Source organism: Lepus europaeus, chromosome 22, assembly GCF_033115175.1.
Source record: "Lepus europaeus isolate LE1 chromosome 22, mLepTim1.pri, whole genome shotgun sequence".
In the NCBI taxonomy this organism is placed as follows: domain Eukaryota; kingdom Metazoa; phylum Chordata; class Mammalia; order Lagomorpha; family Leporidae; genus Lepus; species Lepus europaeus.
Window position 1 is genome coordinate 17,108,429 of NC_084848.1, and position 13,861 is coordinate 17,122,289.

A 13,861-nucleotide genomic window follows, 5' to 3' on the forward strand; every position below is an offset into this window, starting at 1 on the left:
TTTCAGGCTCCCACACTCCCCATGTACTGCCATTCATAGGAACTGGCCTTTAACCTGAACTGTGCTTTCACCAAAGCAGCTCCCCTGGCTCCATCCAATCACATCCATTTTCACGTATAGAACAATTTCGTTTCTAGCTCCAATTTCCAGTCTCACATCCTTCAACTAACAATTTGTTTACATATTTTAAATATGTACATGTTTAAAATTTCACACAGAAAAGATGAAAAATATAACCAATATTTTGATAGAAAGCCAGCTGTCATTTTTTATTATCCTGAAAAAAGTCTCAAGGTCAAGGAAAAAGATAAGGTCATGAAGAGCTGAGGTGGATCCTCTAGGACAGGCTTCTAGTTTAATACAAAAAAGCATTCTTAGGGTCCAGCAAAATCAGATGCTGAGTTTTTTCATCAGATTATCCCAGGTTTGAATCCTGATCTTTTCACATACAGGCTGGATGGCCTTTGACAAGTTATTTTAGTTTTCTAGATCAGTTATCTCATTTGTTAAAAAGTGGATTATTATGGATATTGTTAGACTTTACATGTAAAATAATAATTGTCGTGAAACTTAGCTATGTATATATATACATATATATATAAAAAAAACTTATATTCCAGTTTTTGACATATTTGTATTAGCAGAAATTGAAATCAGAAGCATAGCTGGGACTTGAACCTGGGCTCTCCAGTATGGGATGTGGGCATCTCAAGCTGGGTCTTTACCACTATGCCACGTACCCACCCCCTATTTTCCGTTTTCATGTAGAATCTTTCAGACAAGGTATATAATGAGATCAGAAATGAAAATCATTAGTAATATTTGTAGCGTGAGAGGAAATTTCAAACTGCAAGAAAATATTTAAAGTAATCAAAAATAGTTTTGTAAATTGTCAGGCATGTCCACATGCAAGGAAAAAGGCAAGATAAAAACTTGCTATGACCGTACTCAAGTTTCTAACACACTTGACAATACATCCACATCTGTCTGTCTCTGTTGCACAAATGCACAAATATCCCCACCACACAGCCCATAGAAAAGCTTTTCAGCATGTCAGGAGGTTGTTCTACCTATCTGGATAGGTGTGTGTGTGTGTGTGTGCTATACAATATAGTAGCTACCTCATGGAATTCTCAGAATACCTGCCAGATACCCTGAGGAGTTTTCTCACGTCCTCCTGAGAATCATTAAGTAGGAAAACAATTCTTGTGACACGTGGTCTGAGATGTTTATAGTCCCCATTAAAATTAGCAGCCATAGGAGTGATTTGTAGGCCTGTGAAATCCATGCTTGTCAAGGAACAGAATGTGTTATCGTGGGTCTGCCACAGTCTACTCAGAGTCTAGGAGCTGAAGTTCATGTTATATTTGATTCATTTTCCTTGGTTTACTACAATAGAATGCTTATGGGAGGATAGAAAAAAAAGCAGCTTGTGTCATAAGAATAAATTATGTCATCAAGACCAGGCCATATTTTTTACATTCACGTAATTATTTGTGGTTCTGTTACAGGGAAGTAAGCTCTAAAACTAGTTACTGCTTCCAGCAGGGAAGACAAATTTGCAGATTCACAAATCACTTATGTTACACTTTTGTTGAAAAAGATATTAATTTGTTGGCTTAAGTAAAACATTTAATCTTAAGTATGGATGCTGGTATGTAAGAGTAGGACTGCTATCACTTATTGTTCATGCTTCTAATTATGCCATACTTGCTATCAGCCACTGATAGAACTAACAGAATATGAAGTATTGAAGTACTTATTACAATTTTATGAAATCAGGTTGTATTGTTAAGCAAATAAGAACATGTGTTTTTACATAAATATTTACCTTAAATAGGATACTAAGCTGTTAATATAATTTCTATTCTTTCATGTCAAAATTGAATGTCATGGCCACATTGACAATAGACAATATTGTCATGCTTGTATTGGATGCTCATGTATTTCCTGCCTTCTGCATCTCTGTTCTGGGTGTCATGGTTAGAGGTATGAGAACATCTTGTGATGACTGCAGATAACCCAAGAATCTTCTACTTTGTGTTAGGATGCAGTGCTGGTTGGCCAGCGCCGCGGCTCACTAGGCTAATCCTCCACCTTGTGGCGCCGGCACACCGGGTTCTAGTCCTGGTCGGGGCACCGATCCTGTCCCGGTTGCCCCTCTTCCAGGCCAGCTCTCTGCTGTGGCCAGGGAGTGCAGTGGAGGATGGCCCAAGTCCTTGGGCCCTGCACCCCATGGGAGACCAGGAGAAGCACCTGGCTCCTGCCATCGGATCAGCACAGCGCGCCTACCGCGGCGGCCATTGGAGGGTGAACCAATGGCAAAAGGAAGACCTTTCTCTCTGTCTCTCTCTCACTGTCCACTCTGCCTGTCAAAAAAAAAAAAAAAAAAAATCAAGGATGCAGTGCTGGCAACACAGGGCAGGGAGAGGAAGTTAGATTCCATGTGCCATTTTGTATCCCATCTCTACCTGGCAAGTGGCTGTGAAGTTTGAATACAGTAGTTTATAAAAAAAAAAAAAAAATACAGACAGTGCATCTGGAACAGAAGAATCCATATCTGTTAGTCCTCTCATTTTGAAAATAATGGTATGTGATTTCTGAATCAGCAGTTAAAAATAAAACATTCCATGTATTTTACTTTTCTCTCATTTTTTTTATTTATTTTTTTTTTTTTTGACAGGCAGAGTGGACAGTGAGAGAGAGACAGAGAGAAAGGTCTTCCTTTGCCGTTGGTTCATCCTCCAATGGCCGCCGCGGTAGGCGTGCTGCGGCCGGCGCACCGCGCTGATCCGATGGCAGGAGCCAGGTACTTATCCTGGTCTCCCATGGGGTGCAGGGCCCAAGGACTTGGGCCATCCTCCACTGCACTCCCTGGCCACAGCAGAGAGCTGGCCTGGAAGAGGGGCAACCGGGACAGGATCGGTGCCCTACTTTTCTCTCATTTTTAAAAGAAGATTCTATTTGTGCATGTATATGGTTACAAAATATGTGCGTGCACACACACACACCCGTGACATTTTATCTAAAATACAATTCAGTAGGATTCTGTTTCCTAACCTAATCATTGATTGGACTACATGGAATTATCTCTGAAGTTCCCTTATAGGTCTAAAAATCTACTACCCTTCTAAAATAAATCTCTAGTAATATGTGAAAAAAATTTTAAAAACCTGGATAAAGAAAAAACAGTAAGTTTAAGAGGAGAGTGTTGGGACAGGGTTAAGACGATGCTTATGATGCCTACATCTCATACTGGTGTTCATGGGATTGTGTCCGATATCTGCTCCCGATTCCAGCTCTCTGCTAATGCACGCTCAGGGAGACAACTCAAATAACTTGGTGTCTAACACAAACATGGGAGATGTGGTTTGAGTTCCAGCCTCCATCTTGATGTTTGCTGGCATATAGGGAGTGGACTTACAAAAGGAATCCCACTCTCTGTATCTGTCTCTGTTTCTCTTTTTTTTTCTCTCCATTTCTCTGTCACATAAATAAACTTTAAATAAAAATAGCTATAATGAGACAATATTTTTAAAAAGGAATAGAATTTGAATTTTTATGATACTTACTCTCCTACCATTACCATTTAACTGAAGTTTTTGTTTCTCTCACAAGTCATTGAATGAAAGAGAGTGTGAATCTGTGACTGAACTATTCTGACAATATTTGTCTTGCCAGTTTAGATAGTTCAAAGCTTGCCACTTAAATGTAAATGTACTGATTAGCTTTCTCTGTTCCCTAATTCCTCCAAACCTTAGTAACTTAAGACAACAAACTTTATTATCTACCATGATTCTATGTATTCTTTGGGCAGTTTTTTTTTTCCCCTCTGGGATAAGTCATGTGATCTTTGTCATTAAGACAGTGATTGTATTGTTTTCTTCACAGGTTATAAGCTGGCATGAAGTCAACTCAGACATTATCAATGACTTGTCCAACTGTCTCTCATCATCCAACAGGCTAGCTTGAGCTCCTTCCCTGTTGGTGGTCCAACAGAAATAAAAAAAAAAAAAAAGCAGAACTCACTTAGGAAACACTCACTTCATGCTTCTAATTAAGCCATACTTGCTAAATACCCATTCAACAATGCAAGTCACATGTCAAAGATAAGATTCACAGTAGAAAATGACACTTTACCACTTACAAGTCAATGAGTCATCCATACAAGGATAAGAATTTGTACTGCTTGGAGTATTTTAATATGCTACATTCAACTTAAGAACTACTCAACCTTTAAACTAACCCATTCAACTACACACTAATCCTATTCAAACTACACACTTAGCCTTCAGTGATATACATAAGTGTAGTTAGTTGCTCGTGGTAGTTATTTATTATACTTAATTGAATAAATTTTTACTAAGGAGAAAGAATTTAAATTTCATCAAACAGCATTTCCTTTTTAATTCATATATTTAATTAAAAATATGTGTTTCAATTAATATTATTAAGGTACTAACTGTATCCTATTTTTCAAATGTATAGGAAGATTATTATACAGAGTAAATAGTGAATTTTATTCAAAAGTGCTTGGCATTTTCACTCTAGGAAGTTATTTAAACTCACAAATCTGGTTCTAGAGAATGGGAAACTAATTTGATTTCTTAACCTCTGTGTTATGTAAGACAGCACAGGTGAGAATGTAGCATCATTATAAGATGAGATATAATTTCTTAATAATAAATAATCAAACAATATCTTTGAATCTAATTATTTTAAAAATTAAAGCTAGTTGGTCAAGCTAACTATATATACATATATTAAAATGCTTATAATAGAGATCAAGAAACTCCACAACAACAAAACAAACAACCCACTTAAGAGATGGGCCAAGGACCTCAATAGACATTTTTCAAGAGAGGAAATCCAAATGGCCAACAGACACATGAAAAAATGTTCAGGATCACTAGCCATCAGGGAAATGCAAATCAAAACCAAATAAGGGTTCACCTCAACCCGGTTAGAATGTCTTACATACAGAAATCAATTAACAACAGATGCTGGCGAGAATGGTGGGAAAAAGGGACACTCATCCACTGTTGGTGGAATGCAAACTGGTAAAGCCACTGTGGAAGTCAGTTTGGAGATGTCTCAGAAACATGAACATAGCCCTACCATACAACCCAGCCATCCCACTCCTTGGAATTGACCCAAAGGAAATTAAATTGGCAAATAAAAGAGCTGTCTGTACCACAATGTTTATTGCAGCTCAATTCACTGTAGCTAAGACATGGAATTAACCTAAATACCCATCAACAGAAAACTGGATAAAGAAATTATGGGATATGAACTACATAGAATACTATACGGTAGTAAAAAAAAAAAAGAAAAGAAAAGAAAAGAAAAGAAAAGAAAAGAAAAGAAATCCAGTCATTTGCAACAAAATGGAGAAATCTGGAAAACATTTTGCTGAGTGAAATGAGCCAGTCCCAAAGGGACAAATATATGTTCTTCCTGATCGGTGACAACTAAGCGAGCACCAAAAAGGAAACCTGTTGAAGTGAAATGGACACTATGAGAAACAATGTCTTGATCATCTCTTTTCCTATGGAGGAACAACTTACTATTTTATTCCTTTTAGTATTTTTTGTTCTACTTAATACCATTGGTTGAACTCTTTAATTAACACACAATTATTCTTAGTCATTTAAATTTAACTGGAAAGTGATCCTTGTTAAATATAAGACTGGGAATAAGAGAGGGAAGAGATGTACAGTTCGGCACATGCTCAATCGGACTTATCCCTAATGCTAGAGCTAGAAATGTGCCAGGGGATTCCAATTCAAAAACTAATGGAATTTTAATTAATTGCTTTAAAAATGCAGATAGTTTAGGTATATACTCAGTTTTTTCAAAGTATGAATTTTCTCCTAGTCTTCTAATTTTTTTTTGTTTTTTTTTTTGTTTTTTTTTTAGAGTGGAGGACTTGAAAAATTTGTGATTGTCACAGCTTGAAGGGAGTGGGGGAGTGGAGTATTAACATGTAGGAATAGAGGTTAGAGATGCAGCTAAACTAATGTGCAGAGAATAGTCCCTCCACCTCCCCAGTGCAATATATGAATAGTGCCAAGGTGAGAAATCCTTGCTTGCCCAAGTGAAGAATTTACATTGGCATTGTTCTACACTTAAAGTAGTGGATGACGAGACTGTTGATGGAAGAGGTGTAGGGGATGAGGTGGAGGGAAGGTTCTTTCCTTTTTCCACTCTTCAAAAGTGGCCACTTTCCCCACAACAGATGCAATGGTGAAAAGCAAACTAAGATGTCTATGCCTAGTACATGAACCCTTTCCTTCTGGTGTTTCCAAGTGCTGACTCCTCATCTTGGTGGCCTCTTCCTCATCCACTTTTAACTAGTATTTTCCTGTTGTTGTTTTCCTGAACCATTATCTGAGCTACTGACTGGGTCTTTAAAATGGATGAAGTACCATCAGCCATTTCAGTTTTTATCAAGGGAGCTGAGGTGAAAGGGAGTTAAGTTCTGGCATGTGTTTGGGAGGTGTTTGTTTTGACTGTCTGATGGCTGCATACCAGCCTGAGGGAGTCACAAATGTCACTGGTGTGTGATGGTATAATTTTCCTGCTGCTCTAAAGAGTCTTCTGTGTTAATCTCCTGGCATGTCTGGCAACTTTCAAAATAGAAGTAAAAGGCAATTCCATGGTGCAGTGGAAAAAAGATTCAAAGTCCCCATCCGTCTTTATAAGGACAGAAAATTGCTCGTGTGCAGTTGGCCTTTTTCATTATTGAGAACATACAGCAGCTCAGTTTTCACCAAGGCTAATTGATTTTCACAGCTGGTGCAAGAAAGTCTAAGGATGATATGAGACTAGAAAAGTTCCTTTGTCCAGACTTCAAAGCTCATAGATGGTTTCTGCAGGGACTGAAATTTGGTCTTGAATACAAAATGCTGAAAACTTCTGTAATAACTTTGACACCAGTCAGAAAAGAGTCTTTTTTTTTTTTTATGTAAGCCATAGTGTGAGGTAGTTATATCCTGCAAAGTAGCATCACTGGGAATTCATTATTTTCCACTTTACATGGAGTAACAATATGTTTCATGTTGCAAATATGATTTTCACACCTGACACCATATGTAACTCTTTAGCTAACATGGTGTGTTAGATGATGTAGATATTTATCTTTGCTTTGCCTTATGTTGAGAAAGGGCACTATCTACAGACTAGTATGTGTTCTACATCATAGACAACTTATTTTCCTTATTACATGCTGGACAGGCAGAGGCAGTCTGAAGCAGGGCTTCCTTATAGGCACACAGAGTAGGGATGAAGTTACTGAAATGTAGGGGAACTGGAAGGATTTCATCATATGAATTCATAATAATGTGGGCAGCTTCAACAGAAGTATCCCAGTCTAGTAAACACCATGACACCATGTCCCACATCAGAATATCTAGGTTTGGTTGCCAGCTTTGGCTCCTGCCTCCAGCTTCTTGCTAATGCAGTCACTGGAAGTCAATGGTGATGGTTTATAATTTAGTGCCTGCTATCCATATGAGAGACCTAACTGTATTTTTAGTTCCCAGCTTCGAATTCAGCCCAGTCTCAGTCACTGCAGACATTTGTGGAGTGAAGCAGCAGATGGGAACTCTGTTTTCTTTTTCTCTGGCCCTCAAATAAATTAATTAATTAAGAAAAGCATCAATATTGGTTCAGGTAACTCTATCATCCCACCCAAACACCATCATTGATAATGTGAGTTACATTTGCCTCGTTCTAGGGTTGTGAGGTCTGAAGTGTATGAAAAAGGGCCAAGAATACTGTGGCACTCTGTGCTTTCTCTTCTGTTTTCCACTTGTGTTTTTGGCAGTTTGGTTCAAAGTCAGAGTTTTACTGAACAAAATGTACTTAATGTTGAGTCCTGAGCCATGGTGCAGGCCTTGTATTTTCAACAATGACAGAATCAGTCATATATTTTGGGACATGACAGGAGTTCTATTTTATCTGGAGAATGTCTATAAAACACTAAAACTAGCAGTAAAATATAACACTAAATCCAATAAAGACTATTATCTGAAGTAGCAGCCAGCTAACATTTGAGGAGGCAACACACAATGCTGGTTGTCATTTACTCAACTGATTCCACTTAAATTTGGAAAAAAAGAACTTAATTAAAAAAAAAAAACTATTTCTGGTGGCTAATAGGCATAGCAAATTATGTATTTCATAAAAGAAATACAAAATAATTTTAGTTATGTGATATTTGATTAGATGACAATGCTTATAAGTTTATTTTGTCATTTAACTTGATAACAAACTAACTTTTGGCAAAATATCTCCAAAGGAATGTAAGCTGGCAAGCAAATGAGGGTGGTGGTTGGTAGATAGCATATATCCACTTAGCTACAAAAAATATGTTAGGAATAAGAGTACAAATAATTGTAATGCAAGCTGTCATAAGGTCTAGTTATTATAAAAACATTCATCAAAAGTAGTGAAGACTCAAATAAATAAAAGTACACAATTGTTGCTTGTGTATACAAAATAAAAGGAATACATAATGGTGACACTAAAGGAATGTAGTGTTTAAATGAAATAAAAATGCTCAGAAATTGTACAGTACATACAACTTCACACACTATTTATCCTATATTGGTAGAAAGCATCCTCACTGAAAACTGTATACTTTTAAAACTTAATGGGTGTATTTGCATAGTAGGAATTTTACAGCATTATGCAAAAGACTAGATTATAAAAAAGTAACTCTAGGCCGGCGCCGTGGCTTAACAGGCTAATCCTCCGCCTTGCGGCGCCGGCACACCAGGTTCTAGTCCCGGTTGGGGCGCCGGATTCTATCCCGGTTGCCCCTCTTCCACGCCAGCTCTCTGCTATGGCCCGGAAAGGCAGTGGAGGATGGCCCAAGTGCTTGGGCCCTGCACCCGCATGGGAGACCAGGAGAAGCACCTGGCTCCTGGCTCCTGGCTTCGGATCAGCGAGATGCGCTGGCCGCAGCGGCCATTGGAGGGTGAACCAACGGCAAAAAGGAAGACCTTTCTCTCTGTCTCTCTCTCTCACTATCCACTCTGCCTGTAAAAAAAAAAAAAAAAAAAAAAAGTAACTCTAATTGCCATTAAGTATATTGAATTATAATTTTGTACTTTTATGCCCAAGGTGCTTCCTCATTTTGGTATTCTCTATGTATATCTATATTATCTTTGAAATACTTTAATACTGTGTAAAAATAACACATAAAATTAATGAAAAATTGTTCCACTATTGCCTCTTGTAGTGAACTGTCAAGTGAAAAGTCTTCTAATTGTGTGATAATACATGCAAAAAGTTTATAACAATTGCATTTTTCATTTGTCTATATGAATTTTCATATTTATATGTTTTCACTTTTGTTTCATTTACAGTTAAAATCATAACATTTTTCCATAGACACTTTCAAATTGAACTTCTTAATTAAGTTATTAAAACCAAAATTTGGCATTTCAAACTAAAAACTCAAAGCATATTTCTCATTTTAGACATTTATACTTGATCATTATATAATAGAATTTACAACTGATATTCACCAGAAGTAAAAATGCAAACCAGACATATTATAATTATGTGATTACAGCCTATAATCTAAATAATAAAACTTCTCAGTTTTTAAATTAATATAATTATCTGCAATAAAAATTTGGTGAGGAATAAATATTTGGCATAGAGAATTAAGCTACTGCCTGCAGGTTGCCCAGCTCTGACCATTGTGGTCATTTGGGAAGTGAACCATCAGATGGAAAATCTCTCTCTGTCTCTCCTTCTCTCTCCCTGTATCCCTGCCTTTCAAACAAATAAATAAATAAATTTCAATATATAAATATTAGGTAGAAATCTAGTTTTGGGGTATTGCTGTCTACACCCATTGTGTTATGAAAATGTATCCTGATATTGTGATTTAATTTCATAATTTAGTGAATTACTTTGTGCATTTTTTAAAAACACTCATTTAAACTGATACTACATAGCTTAGGCCCACTCTTGCAACCATTTGGGGAAGGAACCAGTGAATGGAAGATCTCTCTCTCTCTCCCCCATCACTCCATCTTTCAAATAAATAAATCTTAAGAAAAAAGAAACTTTTACAAAAATAAGTTGAGGGCTGAATTTGACTAATACACTGTAATTTGGCAAAATATAATTTTTATTGTATTCTAATTGCATCATTGTAATTGTATCATTTAGCAATAATGGTGATTTAAAAAAAACACTTATTTAGCTAGTTTTTCAAAACTAGCAGAGTGACAGAGAGAGACGGAGTGACAGGACAGAGAGAGAAGGAGAGAGACAAACAGACAAAGTGTGTGCTTCTACCTGCTGGTTCACTGCTCACACGCCTGCAAAAACCAGAGCTGGGAAAGGCTGAGACCAGGAACCAGGAATTCATCCCATGTGATAGCAGGGACCTTAGTACTTGAGCTATTATCTGATTATCTGCTACTTTCCCAGGTGTATTAGCAGGAACCTGACTCAGAAGTAAAGCAGCTGGGACTTGAACTGACACTCCAATATGGGGTGTTCGCATTGAACTGGTGGTTTAATCTGTTGCACTACAATAATAGGCCCTTTGTGCATTTTTAAGAGCATTGTATCATCATTCATTCATTCATTGATTTGAGAAGCAAGAGGGAAGAGAGAAAGATATAGCTTCTACTAGTTCACTCTCCCACCTGGTTGGCAGGAACCCAGCTACTTCAATCATCACCTCCTAGGATCTGTATTAGAAGGAAGGTAGATTTGGGAACTGGCACCAGCAATCAAACTCAGACTCTCAGAAATGAGCTGCAGGTATCTTACAATTATGCCAAACACTTACTCCATTCTATGTTGAAATTAGAAAGTAGTTGTGAAATCTGTATTCTTCACTTATTATTGGTGTTGTTCATTTAAGAGAAATGACCATCCTCTTGGAAATACCTTGGGTTCAGAATGAATTCATATGATATATGCATTCTCTGAGTTTAGATTACATTTGTGCTCTGGGGCTCCTTATCCTTTGAGTCGGAGCGAGTAACACTATTTTCTAAGTGTAAACAGGATAGCGACCTATCTAGTTACTAGTTAAGATGTCCTTTTGAATCTCAGTTCAAATATTTCTCACTAAGAGTGAGTACTTGTGAAGGTTTTAGGAACATCCTTTTCAACAATCAAATGTGTCTTAAGAATTAACACAGCACCAGCCCCGGAACTTACTTTATAAGGGGGTGTGGCAAGCAAAACAAACACAAAATATCATATGTAAGCAAATTATTTTGTCGTAGGTTGATAATTATTAATTTTCAAAAAAGTAGAGCAGACGAAAAGACATCAATAGTGTATTGTGGCACAGTAGGTAAAGTCTGTGCTTCTCATTATGGGCACCTCTTTGAGGCCTGGATGCTCCACTTCTGATCCAGCTCCCTGCTAATATACCTGTGAAAGCAGCAGAGAATGACCCAAGTGCTTGGGCCCCTGCACCCATGTGGGAGATCCTGATAAAACTTCTGACCCTTGACTACCGCCTGGCCCAACCCTGGCTGTTGTGGCCATTTGGAGAGTGAACTAGTGGATGGGGATGGAAGAGGTCTCTCTCTCTCTCTCTCTGTCTCCTCCTCCTCCTTCTCTCTCTCTACTCCTTCCCCTCCCCTTCCCATTCTTTCCCTCAGTATTTCTGTCTTCCATGTCTTCCAAATGTATAAAGTAGATCTGTTTTTTTTTTTTTTTTTTTTTTTTTTTACAGGCAGAGTGGACAGTGAGAGAGAGAGATAGAGAGAAAGGTCTTCCTTTGCCGTTGGTTCACCCTCCAATGGCCGCCGCGGCCGGCGCACTGTGGCTGGCGCACCGCGCTGATCCAAAGCCAGGAGCCAGGTGCTTATCCTGGTCTCCCATGGGGTGCAGAGCCCAAGCACTTGGACCATCCTCCACTGCACTCCCTGGCCACAGCAGAGGGCTGGCCTGGAAGAGGGGCAACCAGGACAGAATCCGGTGCCCCGACTGGGACTAGAACCCAGTGTGCTGGTGCCGCAGGCAGAGGATTAGCCTATTGAGCCGCGGTGCCGGCCTAAAGTAGATCTTAAAAAGAGTACCTGGTTGGGGCCAGCACTGTGGTGCAGTAGGTTAATGTCCTGGACTGCTGGCATCCCATATGGGCCCCAGTTCTAGTCCTGGCTGCTCCTCTTCTGATCCAGCTCTCTGCTTGAGATAGCAGTGGAAAATAGCCCAAGTGCTTGGGCTGCTGCACCCGCATGGGAGACCTAGAGGAAGCTCCTGGCTCCTGGCTTTGGATCAGCACAGCTCCAGCTGTTGCAGCCATCTGGGGAGTGAACCAGTGGATGGAAGACCTCTCTCTCTGTCTCTGCCTCTCTCTGTAACTCTTTCCAGTAAATAAAATAAATCTTAAAAAAACAAAAAAGAGTACCAGGCAAATGAAAAAGGAAAAAGATTAGATGGTGAGAGAAGAAATATGTCTAAAAAAGTAAAAAAAAAAAAAAAAAGACATGAGGAAATTTGCCAAGCAAATAAATCATGATAATGGAGTTGCAAGTGCAAAATCCCTATGACTCAATCTACCTTTAACCTTTATTGCCTTCAACTAATTCACTCCATAATTATTCACTGTCCAGTCGAGATTGTATGAGTGATTGCAAGAAAAGGAAGAGGATATACTTAATTACAGATAGAAAAAAATTAAAGTAATATGAAAATTAAGATAACTGAATCGATAATCATAGAAGCAAATGTAGAAGGTACTCTTTCCTACCAACTGCAGCGTTTTTATATGGCATTTGGCCCCTTAACCTCAATAGGACAATAAGAGTTGGAATAACTCATATACATATTAGCTCTGTTTATTGCTATATTCTTCAGTTTCTACGGCAATAAATATTTGTGAAATAAAATACTAAATAATCTAGTATTTAAGATTCTTCAAGACTGGCTCCAATCCAATTCTGTTTACTCTATCAAACATCCTAGATACCAAAATATTTTTTCTATAATTTCCTTCATTTTGTGCTGCCTTAGGCAATGCACTTAACTTCTACTTTGTTTTTTCTCCCCTGTAAGATAGAGAAAATAATCTTGCCTTTCTCAAAGACTTACCTTAACATTTAAATAATGTCTATATTTAAGATATTTAAAATGTTCCTGGCTTATAGTTAACACAACAGAATCTTTGGCTATCAATAATCTTCATTTCTCTTTATAGCCTTTCTGGATAAATCATTACATAAGGAAGCAAATGTGCTAATATCACAGGACACCCAATGCCATATCAGTCCACTGCAGTGTGTTGAAAAGTCAAGCCCTGTTTATCTATTGGTTCATCTAACAAATGTACACATATTGGGAGATAGCAAAACCACAATTAATGTAGAGAATAGTGATGCTTAAACAAAGTAGGCATGGGCTTTCCATATTGATACTTTCAGAATAAATACTTTTAAACTTTGTTTGCCAAATCCATTACTAGTACCTCTCAGTTTGGCGGTTCTCTAGTATTTTAGCTTTTATTTGAAACTTTAAATGCCCCATCGTCTCATGATTCTTGTCAGTCCTGATGAAGAAAGCCCAAAATATTGTTTGGGCAAAGTGTTCAGCATCTGAAATGTAGAAAGTTCACTTGGTCACATTCCATCCTTGTGAGAGAGCTGCAGAAAAGAAGCAGAGAGATACCATTCCATTCCTTGGTGCTATTCTAATTCTGATTAAAAAAAAAATTGCTCACCAGTGGAATCTGAGGGGCAGGACAATTCTTTAAGGAAAGAAGGACTATATTTAGAAAGAATTTCTTCCCTAATCCTACACAGCACGACACAAATTATCATGAAATTTAATACTTAGTGAAAAACATTAGATTTGTGACTCTGTAATTAAC